At 41.6% G+C, this 19,138-nt stretch overlaps 1 protein-coding gene across 3 annotated transcripts in view; it reads left to right on the top strand.

The window, feature by feature from the left end:
• The window catches only part of LOC139550797 (tenascin-R-like), a 118,272-nt gene that overhangs the window by 36,111 nt on the left and 63,023 nt on the right, over positions 1-19,138 (top strand). The gene's annotated exons all lie outside the window — the stretch shown is intronic.

Raw genomic sequence — 19,138 nt, 5'->3', positions numbered from 1 at the left:
CACTAGTCCAAACAAATCAGTAGGAAAGGTTAGGGAGGTGATTTCAGTGCATCTGGTCAATTACCAATGACCAATGAGCCACTTTAGTATCAAACATGCAAAGTGATTGCAGCAATGCATCATACATACTTGAGATATGACTAGTTTGATTGATAATATTAGATTGGTATCTTGTGCTAACAGGGCTTGAATAAGTCGAGTGCCACTCTGGCTGTGTGTGAGAGGGATAGATCAGATGTGCTGTGTGTGAGAGGGATAGATCAGACGTGTTGTGTGTGAGAGGGATAGACCAGATGTGCTGTGTGTGAGAGGGATAGATCAGATGTGCTGTGTGTGAGAGGGATAGATCAGATGTGCTGTGTGTGAGAGGGATAGATCAGATGTGCTGTGTGTGAGAGGGATAGATCAGATGTGCTGTGTGTGAGAGGGATAGACCAGATGTGCTGTGTGTGAGAGGGATAGACCAGATGTGCTGTGTGCGAGAGGGATAGATCAGATGTGCTGTGTGTAAGAGGGATAGATCAGATGTGCTGTGTGTGAGAGGGATAGACCAGATGTGCTGTGTGAGAGGGATAGACCAGATGTGCTGTGTGTGAGCGGGATAGACCAGATGTGCTGTGTGTGAGAGGGATAGACCAGATGTGCTGTGTGTGAGAGGGATAGACCAGATGTGCTGTGTGTGAGAGGTATAGATCAGATGTGCTGTGTGTGAGAGGGATAGAGCAGATGTGCTGTGTGTGAGAGGGATAGACCAGATGTGCTGTGTGTGAGAGGGATAGATCAGATGTGCTGTGTGTGAGAGGGATAGACCAGATGTGCTGTGTGTGAGAGGGATAGATCAGATATGCTGTGTGTGAGAGGGATAGATCAGATGTGCTGTGTGTGAGAGGGATAGATCAGATGTGCTGTGTGTGAGAGGGATAGATCAGATGTGCTGTGTGTGAGAGGGATAGATCAAATGTTAAAGGTGCAGAGGGTGCAAGTGTTCTCGGATCAATCCAAGCATGGTCAGCAACAGGAAGTTTAGTCATTGGACAAAAAAGCAATTGGCTCCCTGCAATCATTGATATACGATTGTGAATCAAGTCTGAGACCTGCAATTGTTATTTTAAAACAGGATTTGTTATTGAATGAATGCATTATGTTGGAATGTGTTGTTTTTCCTTTTGCAAGATTGTTCAATGCTGGTAGAGAAGTGATCTAAATTTGATTTATTTGAAATTGTTCTACACGTCTTTCATTTGGTCGTGGATCCTTTGTCGTGTCTATTTTGATGACTTGTCTTTTTCTTCATGTATTGTTATATTTCAGGACCTAGGATCTTAACTTGAGGCAGTTTACTACAACAGGAAAATAATCCTGCAGCAACAGGAAATATTCATTATTATTTGGATTATAATTCATGGACATTTTTTGTACGGATTGTCTGATTTTCAAATCAAGTCTGAAATTTGAAAATGGAAATGACAAACTTCAGAAACCTCAAAAACGTTATTCCGCAACAAGGTGATAAAATTAAGATCCTACATTTGTATGGGCTCACGAGTGGCGCAGCGGTCTAAGGCACTGCATCTCAGTGCTAGAGGCGTCACTACAGACCCTGGTTCGATCCTGGTCTGTTTCACAACCAGCCGTGATCAGGAGTCACATAGGGTGGCGTGCAAATAGGAGAGGGTTTGGCTGGGGTAGGCCGTCATTGTAAATAAGAATTTGTTCTCAACTGACATTGAAGGTTGTGTATAGCTTAAAGAACAATAGTCAATTCCCTTGGGTCAAATTATTACCTTTCCCTGTATTATGTACCTACAGTAGGCAGACACTGCATACATTCAGATGTGTAGACATGAATAATGCTGTGGTATTCTTTGTTCCCACCCCTCTCTCTCTGGGTAGCTTTGAATAATGGAACACCTTCAATGACTGCTCCACAGAAACTTGGAAAAGGACTGTACACCAACTGAATATGGTTTTAGATGAGATTTAATGTAATTTACCTGCCTAATGAGACACAGAGGCATTTGTAATTTCAACCGGAGCTCGCTGCTCGTCATGGTTTGCTGCATTGTGTACCTACATCTCCTGCTTGATTGGTGGTTTATTTTTAGTTGTCTGGGAAAGTCGGGGCGGCCTTTAATAATGAATGAGACCTTTTTCCAATTGTTACATAGGAGAAACCCACAGTTGCCGAGATGGCAATGTTCAATGGTAGGACCCAGCCAAAGAGGGATAGACCTTTGTGTTAGATTCAGTAACTTCCCTACATACAGGACAGACATTAGACATACTGTATCTTTCCTTACAAGTACTGTACCTTAAAGAGGCCTCCACAAAGAGTGGCCATGACCATGCCCACTGAATCCAGGTTCAGCCAGGATACATCAGATAACCACCCTACATACTGTACAGCACAGACATACTCTATCGTAATATACAATATTAAAGAGGCATCCATCTAGAGTGTCAATGACCATGTAGGTGCCCACTGAACTTGAAAAGTGATCATAAATATTCCCTGTGAAAATACTCAGAGTGGACACATTGAGTACCTGTTATTTCCTTGTAGGATCCCCATTGATGCAGTCCATGAACCTGATGAGAGGTACTTCATCAGCTCCAAATTCACAGGAACTGTCACAGTCTTCAATTCTCCATCTCCATTTCAAAGCAGTGACCAAGGGGACTTTGCTCCAAATGACCCCAACTACTTTTGACCAGAGCCCTATGGAACTCCTTATGGACCCCCCTATAGACCCTCCTGTAGACCCCCTATGGGCCCCCCTATAGACTCCCTATGGGCCCCCCTATGGCCCCCCCTATGCCCCCCCCTTTAGACCTCCCTATCACCACCCCTATAGACTTCCCCCCTCCTATAGACCCCCTTATAGACCCCCCCTGTAGACCTCCTATGGGCCCCCCTATGGACCCCCCATGTGCCCCCCTATGGACCATCCCATGGCCCCCCCTATGGACCCCCTGTGCCCCCTCTATAGACACCCATATCAACCCCCCCTATAGACTCCCCCCCCTCCTATGGACCCCCCTATAGACTCCCTATTGACACCCCTATAGACACCCCTATAGACCCCCCTACTGACCCCCCTATAGACCCCCCTATAGACCTCCTATAGACCCTGCTATGGACCCCCCTATAGACACCCCTATAGACCCCCCTACTGACCCCCCTTTAGACCCCCCTATAGACCCCCTATAGACCCTGCTATGGACCCCCCTATAGACCCCCCTATAGACATCCCCATAGTCCCCCTACGGACTCCCCTATAGACCCCCCTATAGACCCCCCTATAGACACCCCTATAGACCCTCCTATGGACCCCCCAATAGACGCTCTATAGACCCCCATATATACTCCCCTATAGATCCCCTATGGACCCCCCAATAGACGCTCTATAGACCCCCATATATACTCCCCTACAGACCCTCTATGTACCCTGTCAAAAGTATTGCACTAAATAGTGAATAGCCATTTGAGACTGAAGCAAAGTAGAAAATCAAATCAAATGTTGCACAGTTTAGCAGTTGTTATGGCGGGTGCAGCGAAATATTTATGTTCCTAGTTCCTATCAATCAATGCAGTAAAACAACAAAACACAGCACACTACAGTATATCCATTTTTATTTATTTATTTATTTTTAATCCCAGGCCCCCGTTCCCGCAGGAGGCCTTTTGCCTTTTGGTAGGCTGTCATTGTAAATAAGAATTTGTTCTTAACTGACTTGCCTAGTTAAATAAATGTTAAATAAAATTAAATAAAAATATTTTTGTTATCAAAAAAAGTGTAGAGCCAATTGGCCAATAGCATTTAATTGCCTCGTTTTATGTGGGCTGCTGAGGAGTAATAGCCACTGAGCACTTCTGTCTACATGATAGATGCTGTTAGTGGATGTCTGGGTTGGTTGTGTTGTAGAGGGTGTAGAGCCAGGAGCACTGGGTTGAGGAAGTCCATGTAGTAATAAGAAACTATGGTTCACACAGAACCCAAAGGAGTCCCAATTGGAAAGCACTCATGCTTGGGTCAAAGTACAGAACTTGTTAGCCCTTTCTGTGATCAGTCTCACATTTCAGTCCTATCAAAGCAATGAGTTGTCACAACGTGCATGCCGTACCATTAGGGGAAAGATGTCTGCACAGTATATGCTGTCTATTTTAGTTGAATTAAAGAAGTCTACACAGTATATGCTGTCTATTTTAGTTGAATTAAAGAAGTCTACACAGTATATGCTGTCTATTTTAGTTGAATTAAAGAAGTCTGCACAGTATATGCTGTCCATTTTAGTTGAATTAAAGAAGTCTACACAGTATATGCTGTCCATTTTAGTTGAATTAAAGAAGTCTACACAGTATATGCTGTCCATTTTAGTTGAATTAAAGAAGTCTACACTGTATATGCTGTCCATTTTAGTTGAATTATAGCACATTTTCTTATTTTCCTTTAATTTTATTTGAGTGAATATGACATTTCCCAAACCATTTAGAACAACACACAACACTGTACAGACCATATTTGCACTTCAATTCAACTGTTGTTGTTTTCTTCCATAGTTATTAAATGGCTTGCAGAGGTCAATAGTCTGAATAATAAGTCCTCTGCCATTGAATAGATAGCAAACACGAACAGTTACCATGGAATGTCTATTGTTGCCAGCAAAAATGTGAACTTGTGAAAGAGAACTGGGGAAACTGCTGAGCGTTCTCAATTCAAATGGAATCTTAATATCTTCAGATAGAGGAGTACTGTAGACTAGACTACCCCCACTGTAGAATTATATAAATATTTGTGTTTTCCCATTTCTGGCACTGGAAATATATTTAATTTCTCATTGTGATGACACCATAGATTATTAAAGGATGTTGTGAATGTGTGATAGTATCAAATAGGATTTATGTGAAACAAAGTTCCTATCATAGAAAAGGTAAACATCTAATTATACTGTTCATGCCTAACTGAAATGCATAGTCATGATATTTGTTGTGGAAAGCAGACCTGGGTTCAAATACATGTTTTTGAGTATCTGGTATTAAAAATACTTTTCTTTGTATTTGAGTATTTTGAAATACACAACCCAAAACAAGTACTTTTATTTGAGTATTTGAGTTGTTATTTGTAAAAAAAAAAAATCAATTACTTTTTCAAATACATTTTCAAATTCCTGGGTTAAATGCATGGGAGTGTATTTGAGTCAGTGTATTTGACATTTTTAAATGTATTAAAAAGTGAGATATTTGAGTGTACAAACCATTAGGAACACCTTCTCTTTCCATGACATAAACTGAAAAGGTGAATCCAGGTGAAAGCTACAGTGTCTTGCGAAAGTCTTCACCCCCTTGGCATTTTTCCTATTTTGTTGCCTTACAACCTGGATTTTTGGGGGGGTTGTATCATTTGATTTACACAACATGCCTATCACTTAGAAGACGCAAAATAGTTTTTATTGTGAAGCAAACAAGAAATAAGACAAAAAACCTGAAAACTTGAGCGTGCATAACTACTGTATTCACCCCCCCCCCCCCCCCCCCAAAGTCAATTCTTTGTAGAGCCACATTTGCAGCAATTACAGCTGCAAGTCTCTTGGGGAATGTCTCCTATAAGCTTGGCACATCTAGGCACTGGGATTTTTGCCCATTCTTCAAGGCAAAACTGCTCCATCTCCTTCAAGTTGGATGGGTTCCACTGGTGTACAGAAATCTTTAAATCATACCACAGATTCTCAATTGGATTGAGGTCTGGGCTTGACTAGGCCATTCCAAGACATTTAAATGTTTCCCCTTAAACCACTTGAGTGTTGCTTTAGCAGTATGCTTAGGGTCATTGTCCTGCTGGAAGGTGAATCTCCGTCCCAGTCTCAAATCTCTGGAAGACTGAAACAGGTTTGCCTCAAGAATTTCCCTGTATTTAGCGCCATCCATTATTCCTTCAATTCTGAGCAGTTTCCCAGTCCCTGTCGATGAAAAACATCCCCACAGCATGATGCTGCCACCACCATGCTTCACTTTGGGGATGGTGTTCTCAGGGTGATGAGAGGTTTTGGGTTTGCGCCAGACATAGCGTTTTCCTTGATGGCCAAAAAGCTACATTTTAGTCTCATCTAACCAGAGAAGCTTCTATCTTCTATGTCTTTTGGCGAACACCAAACGTGTTTGCTTGTTTTTTTCTTTAAGCAATGGCTTTTTATGGCCACTCCTCTGTAAAGCCCAGCTCTGTGGCGTGTACAGCTTAAAGTGGTCCTTTGGACAGATACTCCAATCTCCGCTGTGGAGCTTTGCAGCTTGCAGTTTGATTGGTGGTGCCCCTTGCTTAGTGTTGCAGACTCTGGGACTTTCAGAACAGGTGTATATATACTGAGATCATGTGACAGATCATGTGACACTTAGATTGCACACAGGTGGACTGTATTTAACTAATTATGTGACTTCTGAAGGTAATTGGTTGCTTACAGATCTTATTTATGGGCTTCATAGCAAAGCGGGTGAATACATATGCACGCACCACTTTCCATTTTTTGTGTTTTTAGAACAAGTAATTTTTTTCATTTCACTTTACCAATTTGGAATATTTTGTGTATGTCCATTATATGAAATCCAAATAAAAATCAATTTAAATTACAGGTTGTAATGCAACAAGATAAGAAAAACGCCACGGGGGTGAATACTTTTGCAAGGCAGTGTATGATCCCTTATTGATGTCACTTGTTAAATCTACTTCAATCAGTGTAGATGAAGGGAAGGAGACCGGTTAAAGAAGGATTTTTAAGTGTTGAGACAATTGAGACATGGATTGTGTATGTGTGCCATTCAGAGGGTGAATGTGCAAGGCAAAAGATTTAAGTACCTTTGAACTGGTTATGGTAGTATGTGCCAGGTGCACCAGTTTAAGTGTGGCAAGAACTGCAACACTGCAAGGTTTTTCACGCTCAACAGATTTCCGTGTGTATCAAGAATGATCCACCACCCAAAGGACATCCAGCCAACTTGACACACCTGTGGGAAGATTTGGAGTCAGCATGGGCCATTATCCATGTGGAACACTTTTGTCACCTTGTAGAGTCCATGCCCGACAAATTGAGGCTGTTCTGAGGGTAAAAGTGGGTGCAACTCAATATGAGGAAGACGTTCCTAATGTTTTGTACACTGAGTTTATGTGATTGAAATATTTGAAATAGTATTTGAACGCAGGTCTGATGGAAAGTATCATTTTTATACATATTTAATAATCCGTAGAAGTTAAATTATGAATAGATCACATTGACTTAAGTGATTGGATTTCAACCATGTCAGAATTCAGCCGTGAGACTAATAATTCCCCACGTCATTGCATTTTGTTGGTCTCCTCCTCGTGATAAAGTAAATTCAAAGTCTCAGTCCATGAAATCAAATTACCTGCCTTGCTGCATGACAACGAGGAAGCTATCATTATCTAGTTAAGAACATGAATTAAAGTTTTTCACACGATGGACCACTTTCTTTTACTTATTTAATGTCACACTGGGCAGAGCATTTATCAGAATTTGTTTACTTCCCTTGGTTAAGTTTCACATTAAACCAATGTGTTTCTGTTCAGTCTATCAGCTGCCATATCCTCAATGCATGCAAACATTTTCCAGGGAATTGTCTGTGTGCCCCCCCCCCAGAAAATACTTTTCCTGTTAGTGTTATGCAAGTCGGTTAAACCACTTAGTTCATCTGTCATATTATATTCTTTCTTTTCCCCTCTATGCTCTCACTATAATTTAGATTGACACTGTAGGTGATAAAGACTAATCTAAAACACTTATTTATAAACTTTCATGTAGGTATATTGACTTTCAATTACGATTGTGTTGGCAGGTATGCATATGGGCATATGAGCATTGGAGCATAGCTGACTGAGAGTACATAGTTGCTTAGAGACAAAACACAATTTATATGCAAACTGAAGACACAAACTGAAGAGGTTTTAACCAACATAGTATATATTATGTTAATTTATATGCATATCAAAAACCTTTCACATTCCTTGCAAGGTCTCCTGCCAATTGACTTGACTTGCTTGGTATGATGGTATGGTTTAGGTCTTGCCAGTTTTTGTATGCCTTCATTGTAACGTGCCGTTATGATGATCCCCATGTCATTTAAAATGAATGCAATCCAACAAAACAGGAAACAAAAAGCAAATTAATATGTTATCAGTGGTTTTGACTTCAGGACTTCAGGCGAAGTGACAATGCATGCGTTAAACACGAGTAGTATCAAATAGGCCAAGGTTGTATGTATCTAATGATAGTCCAAAATAGCTTGTTTTCTCTGGTGAACTTATGTCCAGACTTCAACATGTTAAAAGTGTAATTGGGGTTGATGGTGAGGGATTTTTACCCTCTAGTTGCCAATTCCCAGGCTGTATCCCAAATAGTACCCTATTCCTTATCTATTGTAATACTTAGGGAAGTAGTGCAGTTGATTGGGATGTAACCTCTGGCTTTGTGAATTGTTTCATGGTTGTAGGCTACTCCCTCTGCTGGTGACACTATATAGTTGCCCTGAGTTCCTGTAAGTTCATAGTTTCTAGCCCAGGAGATATTAAAATAACTGCATGACGCAATATGGAAAGTGGCCATTAAAGTAACAATTTACAATGCAGCATGTTCGAGTAGCTATTGAGTAGATTTAAGTAGATATTTGTTAATACAATTGATGACCATTTCTAAGTATTGCTATGATAATCATTTTAAACTACTATCTAAACATTCAGCCAAAGTTTAGGGTTCAGCAGAGAGTTTCCATGGTGATTCGAGTGAGTGGCCACCATGCACCATAGTTGAGTAGACAGTATTTCACACTGTATGGAAAACAGCCTCCAGTAAAAATGACTTTCGATTACTTTTGACCTTAGCAGTAAATGACTCCCAGATGGAGTAATCCATTGCCTTTAAAAATCAACTCTGCCAACAAATTTGGTTGGGCGATAACAAAGTAGTATCCTCCCCATGTAAAATCCTAAAAATAGAATAATGTATTCCTCATTTCCACTCTCAACGTTGCAGATGATGGATGCTCTCGTCTCCATCAGAGCCATATGCTCACAGGGTCCATCTGTGGGACCTTTTACATACAGTACAAAGGCAGCTTCTTATTCTTATGTTTGTGTTCTCTGCTATCCTATTTGAGCACTCATTGTATGCAGTCAGTGCAGGAAGGCGAAACATATATTAAAATGCAAAAGAATTTCTCCTAGTTGTCTTGAATTAGAGGCTTAATGAATACTGATTTTAAAAGAGGATTTCATTATTGTGACCTTGCCATCAGTATTGAGGACAGCATCCTCCCATTACAGTATATGAATGCTGTTGGGTCTCACTATGCAGTTGCCATTCCTCAAATTTGTAAAAAGGAAAATATCCAGTAGAGGTGCAGGTGGCCATAATTTCTTTAGTTTGAAGCCAACAAACATAATTTAACCATGGTGAAAAAAGACAATTTAAGATACCAGATAAAAAGACTTCTCGGTTCATGTACTGTAGCAATTTCAGCTATATCAGTTGATGCTTTCTGAGTTGCACATTGATGATCCATGAAGCGGAACTCTCATCTGATAACAAAGCAAAAAAGAATCAATAAAGAATAGACAGTATAGGTCATGAGGGTTTTTCTGTGAAATACGTATCTTTGAAGTAGTACATTGATTGACAGAGAATGTGTTATGGTAGAATGCCAGAGTACATCAAGTAAAATCCCTGGTGTTCAAGTGTTCCCCTCTGAGGAGAGAAAGAACATGAGGCTGGTTTTAGGGCTGATTCACCAACCGTTCCCCTGATACACATCCGTTCTGCGCACTACTTCCACAGACCAAACTGGGCCAATTGATCTCTGTTTAGAGACAGCATGTGTTCAAGGGCAGGCAGCACCATCAATGCTTCCCATGCTCCCCCTCCACACAGCCCCAACAGCCCAACGGCCCAATACATCCCAATGCATTGATCAGATCCTGGCCTCTTCTACAGGCCAGTCCAATATGCCAATCCACATCTGACAGCCAGGCCAGCACAGTCCACTTTTAGTCTAAACACCACCAGAGGGTTGGTTGGCTTCACAACCAATAACCTTGTCCCGGACGATGATGAAGTGGAATACTGCCTGTGGTGTGACATCTACACGTCTATATAACCATATATTGCTGCCTCATCCAAGCAGAGAAATCAACCTCTATGAGCTGCCTTGGTTTATAAACCGTAATCGAAAGGTCAGATATTTGCCGGCTAACACATTGTCAGTCAGAACTCTATGCGCATACCAAAATACTTTTGGTTGTGCCCCGTCCTCCGTCCAGAGAGGCAATGTCGTCTCTGAAGTGATAGGAGTGTCTCAGATGCTTGTGACAGTTGTGACAGAAGCCTTCGGAAGTCTGCCTGTGCCGTTGTCAAGACACTATCAAGCTGACTGGCAGAACAAAGGCCTGATGTAGGTCTCCGTGAGAACTGTGGTGCACAGCAAAACTCATTGTGAGATATTGTCTCAGCTAATCAGCTAATTAGAAAATGTGTTTATTTATGTGTGCAAACTTTTCAACACACATTAAGAGTCTGTCAAATAAATAACCAATACTTCCTACTATAACTTCATCACGGAAATGGACGGTCTTAGTTGCATTTCCATCCCAGACGCATACGTTACATATAGAATGCAGAGAGCTTGTAATGCCAGAGTTAATTTGCCAAATTCATTGAGTGAGTCATGCAGGAAATATTCTGAGGCACAGGAGGGAATAACTTTCAACATATTGCTTGTGGACTTTGAACACTCCCCGTTAATCCACCATGTTTCCTCTAAATTATCTCCCCGAATGTGGGTCCTCCAAACTTAGGTCAGTTGTTACTGTAAGTGATCTCTGTGACTCACTACTCTAAAAATGAGTTTGGTAAGGAACGTAATGTATGCCTCTGTTTGGTCATTTGAGCCTTGACTATATGAACAAGGCTATATGAACAGGGAACCAAATCCATGAAGATTGTATGACGGCATCCGATCTGAAATCAACTGACAAATATCTAAGGAAGCCTTTAGGTTCCTTTGTAGGTTAAGAAAGCTGGGCAAATAGATGGCTACATTGATTGTGTTATAGTTTCCAATGATCTCACCTAAGCACTCATTCCTAAGGCTACTCAAGTAATGAACCTTCCAATTGCCGACCCAAACATTTTTCACAATGTTAATTGACACGACATCTTACTTGTTACTGAGTGCAGCAGATGGTACTGTACAACAGGCAGGGGTACCAAACAAGCAAAAAACAAATACTTGTTTTTATCTCAGAGGTAGGCATATTCCTAATCCCATCCGTACTGTAATAAGGGTCAATAGCAATTGATTGAGGAGGGCACTTTCCCTCTCTCTCACGCTCTCTGCCTCTGTGTTTCAACCTGGGGGAAATCCATGACTGGCCTCCTGTCCTTACCTCCCACCCAAACACACTCTGCTCCCCACACCTCTCTGCTCCCCACACCTCTCTGCTTATGAGTGGGCTGCAGTCCAAGGAGAGAGTGGGGGTACTGTAGGTAGTCACTAGATGTAATAGATGCTATCTTTATTGGAATGCTCCTGCCTCACTATACTGATACGGATAGATTGGTAATACTTTATATTAAGGTACCCTTTATAAGCTTTATAAAACCTATATTAACGCCCTGGGTGTATAAAGGCCCTGTGTATAAAGTGTTAGCCTACCGATAGATCTAAAATCATGTCGAAGTTTCTCACATCTAATGTGGCGGTTTGTTGCAAGGTTCTGTACTGTAATGCTCAAAAAAGGTTTGTAAAATTAATTAATTTCACTGTCTCTTGCTTTTTATCCAACAATACTATAAAGCGTTTTCTCAAGTATTGTAGATTGATTTGGTCTTGAGAATCTGTACCTCCTTGCAACAATCTCTGATAGGCAGGGGATACATATTTAAGGTGCTTATTGTCTGTATAGCATGACAAAGGTTTCCATTGAGGGAATGGGTCTTGTAGCAAATCAGCGGCGGCTTGTATGCCTCTTTACCTTCGCTGCTATGAGAAGTGGAAGTGCAGTAGCAGGTTATGAGTGTCTCCAGAAGGCTGTTGTTGTGTTTGCCACGAGCCATAAAGCCATTAAAAACCTCTTAATAAGACATGGCCTGCCTACAGCACATTACTTGAACTGTCAGTTCTTTTATGCTGCCTTTGATGGATACATTTACTCTTTGAAAGCATGGGAAAAACACAACACTGCTCTCAGCTCCCAGCCAGGAGTGCATGATGGGCTTATTTTAAGGCGTTGCTAATGTTGTACATTTTTTAAAGATAAATAACTGACTGAATGGACTGTGCAGATCAAACCTTTTTGCATGCGTTTTAGGGTAAAAGCCATTTGATTTTAATATGTTGCCCATCGCTAGTTCACTACCTGCTGCTTTCTGACTAATCTATCGAACTGTTCTTCATTGAACCCTGCCTCTCAATGAAATGCAAGAGATAAAAGCACTTAAAGATCCTTGAGTCTGGCAGGCAGGCAGAAAGAGAAGTCTCCTTTCAAGCTGAAACATGTCTGCTTTTTGTCCACCTCTATAGAAAGAGCAAGTGGCATGTCATTGTGAAGATACATTTGAATGAGGTAATTTTTTTGGTCCCCATCACTCCACTAGAAAGACTGTCTTATATTATTGCCTTTAAATCCAGGGCTCTAATTTATAGTGGCCAGTGCTAAGAGACGGATTTATGGATTTTAATCAATTGTCTTATTTGGCATGTGAAATGTCAGATAGTCATAGATATTCACTGCCAATTTTTTCCAACCCTTGCCCTGCTGGGAACTGGCAAAACACACATAACTGTGGAAAGGGCCTGTAGTCCGCTGGGTTCAGGTTAATCCTACCCGAGACTGCTGAGTGAGAGTTGGCATCCTGATTAACTGAGGATTCACTTAACGGCTAGCTTAGCTCTGTAAACACCCTTCAGCAACTATTGTGTTTCCTTCCAAAATCCTGTTTCATCTCTCGTGGAATAGACTTATACGTTCACTACCATTCAAAAGTTTGGGATCATTTAGAAATGTCCTTGTTTTTGAAATTCTATCAAATTGATCAGAAATACAGTGTAGACATTGTTAACGTTGTAAATGACTATTGTAGCTGGAAACGACAGATTTTTTATGGAATATCTACATAGGCGTACAGAAGCCCATTATCAGCAACCATCACTCCTGTGTTCCAATGGCATGTTGTGTTAGCTAATCCAAGTTTATAATTTTAAAAGGCTAATTGATCATTAGAAAACCCTTTTGCAATTATGTTAGCACAGCTGAAAACTGTTGTTCTGATTAAAGAAGCAATAAAACTAGCCTTCTTTAGAATAGTTGAGTATCTGGAGCTCAGCATTTGTGGGTTTTATTACAGGCTCAGAATGGCCAAAAACAAATAACTTTCTGCTGAAACTCATCAATCTATTCTTGTTCTGAGAATTGAAGGCTATTCCACGCTAGAAATTGCCAAGAAACTGAAGATCTCGTACAACGCTGTGTACTACTCCCTTCACAGAACAGAGCAAACTGGCCCTAACCAGAATAGAAAGAGGAGTGGGAGGCCCCGGTGCACAACTGAGCAAGAGGACAAGTACATTATTGTCTAGTTTGATAAACAGACGCCTCACAAGTCCTCAAATGGCAGATTCATTAAATAGTACCCGCAAAACACCAGTTTCAACGTCAACAATGAAGAGGCGACTCCGGGATGCTGGCCTTCTAGGCAGAGTTGCAAAGAAAAAGCCATATCTCAGACTGGCCAATAAAAATAAAAGATTAGGATGGGCAAAAGAACACAGACACTGGACAAAGGAACTCTGCCAAGAAGGCCAGCATCCCGGAGTCGCCTCTTCACTGTTGACGTTTCCAGCTACAGTACGTTGTCATTTACAACATTAACAATGTCTACACTGTATTTCTGATCAATTTGATGTTATTTTAATGGACAAAACATTTGCTTTTCTTTCAAAAACAAGGACATTTCTAAGTGACCTTAATCTTTTGAACGGTAGTGTACGTATATTAAACTGATAACTAAAAAGTATCTAACAAGACATACTTGGCCTCGCCTAACATTAAAAATACATGTGGCATTTTTGTATGCAGTGATAGCAAGCTTATAGACTGGTTGCACAAATGTTTAAATCCAGAAAAGTTAACTCCATAGACAATTGAAAGGTACGACAAGAGAAGCAAGTCAGCCCTTGCTGTCTCTGCCTGGCCGGTTCCACTCTCTCCACTGGGATTCTCTGCCTCAAACCCTATATCGGGGGCTGAGTCACTGGCTTACTGATGCTCTTCTATGCCGTCCCTGGGAGGGGTGCATCACTTGAGTGGGTTGAGTCACTGACGTGATCTTCCTGTCCGGGTTGGCGCTCCCCTCGGGTTCGTGCCGTGGGGGAGATATTCGTGGGTTATACTCTGCCTTGTCTCAGTGTAGCAAGTTGGTGGTTTGAAAATATCCCTCTAGTGGTGTGGGGGCTGTGCTTTGACAAAGTGGGTGAGGTTATATCCTGCCTGGTTTGCCCTGCCCGGGGGTATCGTCGGACAGGGCCACAGTGTCTCCCAACCCCTCCTGTCTCAGCCTCCAGTATTTATGCTGCAATAGTTTATGTGTCGGGGGGCTAGGATCAGTCTGTTATATGTGGAGTATTTTTCCTGTCTTATCCAGTGTCCTGTGTGAATTTAAGTATGCTCCCTCTAACTCTCTCTCGCTCTTTCTCTCTTTCTCTCTTTTCTCTCTTCTCTTGGAGTCTTATCCAGTGTCCTGTGTGAATTTAAGTATGCTCCCTCTAACTCTCTCTAGCTCTTTCTCTCTTTCTCTCTTTTCTCTCTTTTCTCTCTTCTCTTGGAGGACTTGCACCTTAGGACCATGCCTCAGGACTACCTGGACTGATGACTCCTCGCTGTCCCCTGTCCACCTGCTGTCCCCAGTCCACCCCAGTCCACCTGCTGCTGCTTCAGTTTCAACTGTTCTGCCTGCAGCTATGGAACACTGACCTGTTCACCGGATGTGCTACCTTGTCCCGGACCTGCTGTTTTCAACTCTCTCTACCGCACCTGCTGTCTCTGACTCTGAATGATCGGCTAAGAAAAGCCAACACATTTACTCCTGAGGTGCTGACCTGTTGCACCCTCTACAACCACTGTGATTATTATTATTTGACCCTGCTGGTCATCTATGAATGTTTGAACATCTTGTCCATGTACTGTTATAATCTCCACCCGGCACAGCCAGAAGAGGACTGGCCACCCCTCAGAGCCTGGTTCCTCTCTAGGTTTCTTCAGAGGTTCCTGCCTTTCTGGAGAGTTTTTCCTAGCCACTGTGCTTCTACAGTACATCTGATTTGCTTGCTGTTTGGGGTTTTAGGCTGGGTTTCTGTATAGCACTTTGTGACATCGGCTGATGTAAAAAGGGCTTTATAAATAAATTTGATTGATTGATTGAATGACTGTAAATAAAGAGCTATATAAAGCCTTGCTGGACTGAAAAGGATTTACTTCAGTTCAGTAGACCCTCATCCGTGTTGCTTTTTCTCCTGCTGTAATGCTTATAATACAGCACACTGCCACTGTCATCATTTCTATTGTTTTTCCTAATTCAGCAAGCAAGTTGGCGAGAGTAATGGATTTAGCAACCAGTGTTGGATTCATTATTCCAGTTAGTAGTTTCTTTAATAAAAGCTGGTATCGAAAGGCTTCGATTCTCAGATAGTCTTAAACCGCTAACAATGGCTCTTTCTGCTTGTAATTATCCTTCTAGCCAACCCAAAATATTGCCTAACGACTCAAACTGAATTCTTCCCCTGCTCTATGTTCTCTACCTACTTCAGTCTGAGACTGCCATCGTAAAGTTGTTTGTGCTGATGTCAAAATTAGGGGTGTGGTACAAAATAAAGTAATCAGCGATTTGATCATTTCTAACCAATCAGTGTAGCAAAGCCAATGGCAAATGTTCTAAACGCTGCTTTATCCATGTGTGTTCTGACTCTGTCCCAACCAATTGGTTTCTGGGACCATTCAGAACATTTAGAATGTGTCTGCGTTCCAGAAATCGTCGGTGAGGTGCTCAGATCCAGACTCATTGCGAAGAAGAAACTAACTTCCGTTGGCGTGGCGTAGTGTTTGGCCTGAGCAAGGAGTTTGGGTAGCCAGGCAACCAAAAATATCCTTTATTTCTAAAAAAATTTATCTTCAATTGAAAATCTCAATTTAATCAAAAGCGTTTCTTAGGGATGCTGGCCCATGTTGACACCAATGCTTCCCACAGTTTTGTCAAGTTGGCAGGTAGTGGATCTCTACTCCGAATATCTCGTTCCATCTCATCCCACAAATGCCCAATTGGATTGAGATCTGGGCAGGACACTGCAGTAAGCTGAATTCACTGTCACGTTCCTGGACAATCCTAGCTTTGTGACATGGGGCATTATTCTGCCGAAGAAACCCATTCGCAGATGGATACCCTGCTGCCATGAAGAGTTGCACCTGATTGACAATGATGTTCTAGATATCCTGTGGAATTCTGACATAGATCCACTTTCATCAAGGGGCCAAATGTGTGCCATGAAAACACACCCCTCACCATCACCCCACACCACCACCAGCAGCCTGTAATGTTGATATGAGGCATGATGGATGCATGTACTCATGTGGTTTTCTCCTTACCCTAGTCCTCCCATCAGCGTGAAACAGCAGGAACCGGGATACATCAGACCAGGCAATGTTTTTTAAATTCTCCAGTGTCCAGTGTTTTTGTTCTCTAGCCCACTGCAACCGCAGTGTCTTGTTTTTTGCTGAAAGAAGTGCAGCTCTGTAAGGTCGTCGGCTGCCATACCCCATTTGTGTCAAGGTACGACGAGTTGTGCATTCTTTTATGGGTCTTTTGGCACCAATGTTGTACTTGACTGTCAGTTGACTAACTGTAGCCCATCTGTTGTTCTGCGCAATTCCTGTCAGCCTCCTTAGTCCTCTTTCATCAATGACCCGTTTTCGATCAATGGCCTGCCGTTGGCTGGATGTTCTTTGGGTGGTGGACCATTCTTGATACACATGGAAAACGGCTGAGCATGAAAAACCCAGCAGTGTTGACACCTACTACCCCGTTCAAAGGCAATTAAATATTTTGTCTCACCCATTCACCCTCTAAATGGCACACATACACAATCCACGGCTCAATTTTCTCAACACTTAAACATCCTTCTTTAACCTGTCTCCTCCCCTTCATCTAAACTGATTAAAGTGGATTTAACAAGTGACATCAATAAGGTATCATAGCTTTCACCAGGTAAGTTGTACATTCAGTGTACTGTATTATGCATAGTCATTTGTGTATTGAGGCACGAGGCATTTTTCAAGTTTTCGAGGCATTTTTCAAGTTTTCACATTGTTTGGCTTTTCCTTTTCGTTTTGTTATGCATTGAAGTTGATGTTCCATAGTCAAGGTTTTGAAACTCCAGTTATGGACTAGAATTCAGAGAGAGAATATTAATGGGTACCATGTTGGAAGCAAAGGTTTCCTTATATTGTTTGAGGAAAGTTTTACTGTATATTGTTTGAGGAAACTGCTTAGAAATACAGAAAAAATGGTTTAAAGCAAATTTTTCAAAGAAAAGGGACAAAATAGGTTTCCCGTGGCAGGTGATAAACGGTGACTGTGAGGCAATCCATCTGCTGCATCAACAAATTGGAAATAGGATCTCCGAAAGATTACAAATTACAAGATATCAGCAATGATACACACAGAGAGACCAGCCACAAGTAGTACTGTAGAGGCTTCCTCCTTCTCCTTACAGTGGTAGTACCGCTGGCAACGTGACAATTTCCCCCCAAAATGTCAGCAACATGTCATGTCTAATATTTTCTATCTTTCCAATCAATAACCTAAAGTGTTTAATGTGTGTTCAGTGTTATGTTTCATTTATAAGTAGTTTGAAGTGTAATTAATTTTTCATTCGAAATAATATGCAATTCTGTTTGCTGAAAATTACGATTATACTGTAGCAGAGCTTTCGAAATGATTGGCAACCAATAGGTCCTAATATTCTGAGGACCGAACCCAACATTGAGCAGGTTGGGTTGAATATAGATCCTGCAACCCTCACTCAAGCTGAGGAAATTATTGTTATACTGAAAAACAGTTCTATAAAAATAGTGTAGCGCATAGCAATTCCTATCATATGATCACCATACAGTACAAGCAAGCAGGTACAAGTAATATTGCCATAGCAAAGCCATAATGCATTCCACAGATAATATACCACGGAAAGTCTATTATTTATTTATCTAGCTACCTTTATTTTACCATGTAGGCCATTGAGAGAATTTGTCTTACAACAACCATCTCAATATTGTACAGTTTTAGTACAGTATGTCAAAACTGGTCTATTGCATGTTGGTTCTCTTATGGTTTGATACACTGCAGGACAGCCAGGACAGCTCTGACATGCTCAATAAGGCAGGAAGCATTTTGAATGATTTAAAATCCCTTTCTCTCACAACCACATAAAACTGAATTACCTGAAACAGGATTATCTGTATCGTTCTCCTCCTCCAGGTTTGAGACAGCAGAGAAATACTAAACAGTGTCTGTGTGTGTCTCTGTGTGTGTGTGAGTGTGTGCGTGTGTGGGTGCGTGAGTGTGCATGCCTGTGTGTGTGAGCTTATGTGCCAGGGTGCATGTTTGATATTGTTCTCCTATGGGACAGCAGAGAAATATTAAACTCTGTGTCTGTCTTTGTGTGTGTGTGTGAGTGTGAGTGCGTAAGTGTGCGTGCCTATGTGTCTGTGTGTGTTTGTGGTACAATAGTACATCGTGGAGGGATTCCCAATGTAGCCATGGGACTTGTAATCTCTTTTCTCTTAGGAACACTGAGATAGGTATCATCAGCACCATGGCATGTTAAGATCTAACCCTGCAGCGATCCTCAGTGTATTTAATAAAACGGCACAGCTGTCGAAGAGGGAGGGAAAATGAAAAAAAAGTGCATTTGCAATTCCTTACAGCTGACAACACAACTTGCAAAGGCTGTCACTTTATCTCCCAGTAGGTAAGCAAAGGCCCTGAGGAAGAGACAAGGCGAGGAAAGCAAATGAGGATGGTTTCTCTTTTC

Source organism: Salvelinus alpinus, chromosome 23 (genome assembly GCF_045679555.1).
Source record: "Salvelinus alpinus chromosome 23, SLU_Salpinus.1, whole genome shotgun sequence".
Classification (NCBI taxonomy): Eukaryota; Metazoa; Chordata; class Actinopteri; order Salmoniformes; family Salmonidae; genus Salvelinus; species Salvelinus alpinus.
This window is presented reverse-complemented; position numbering and strand designations above follow the sequence as displayed.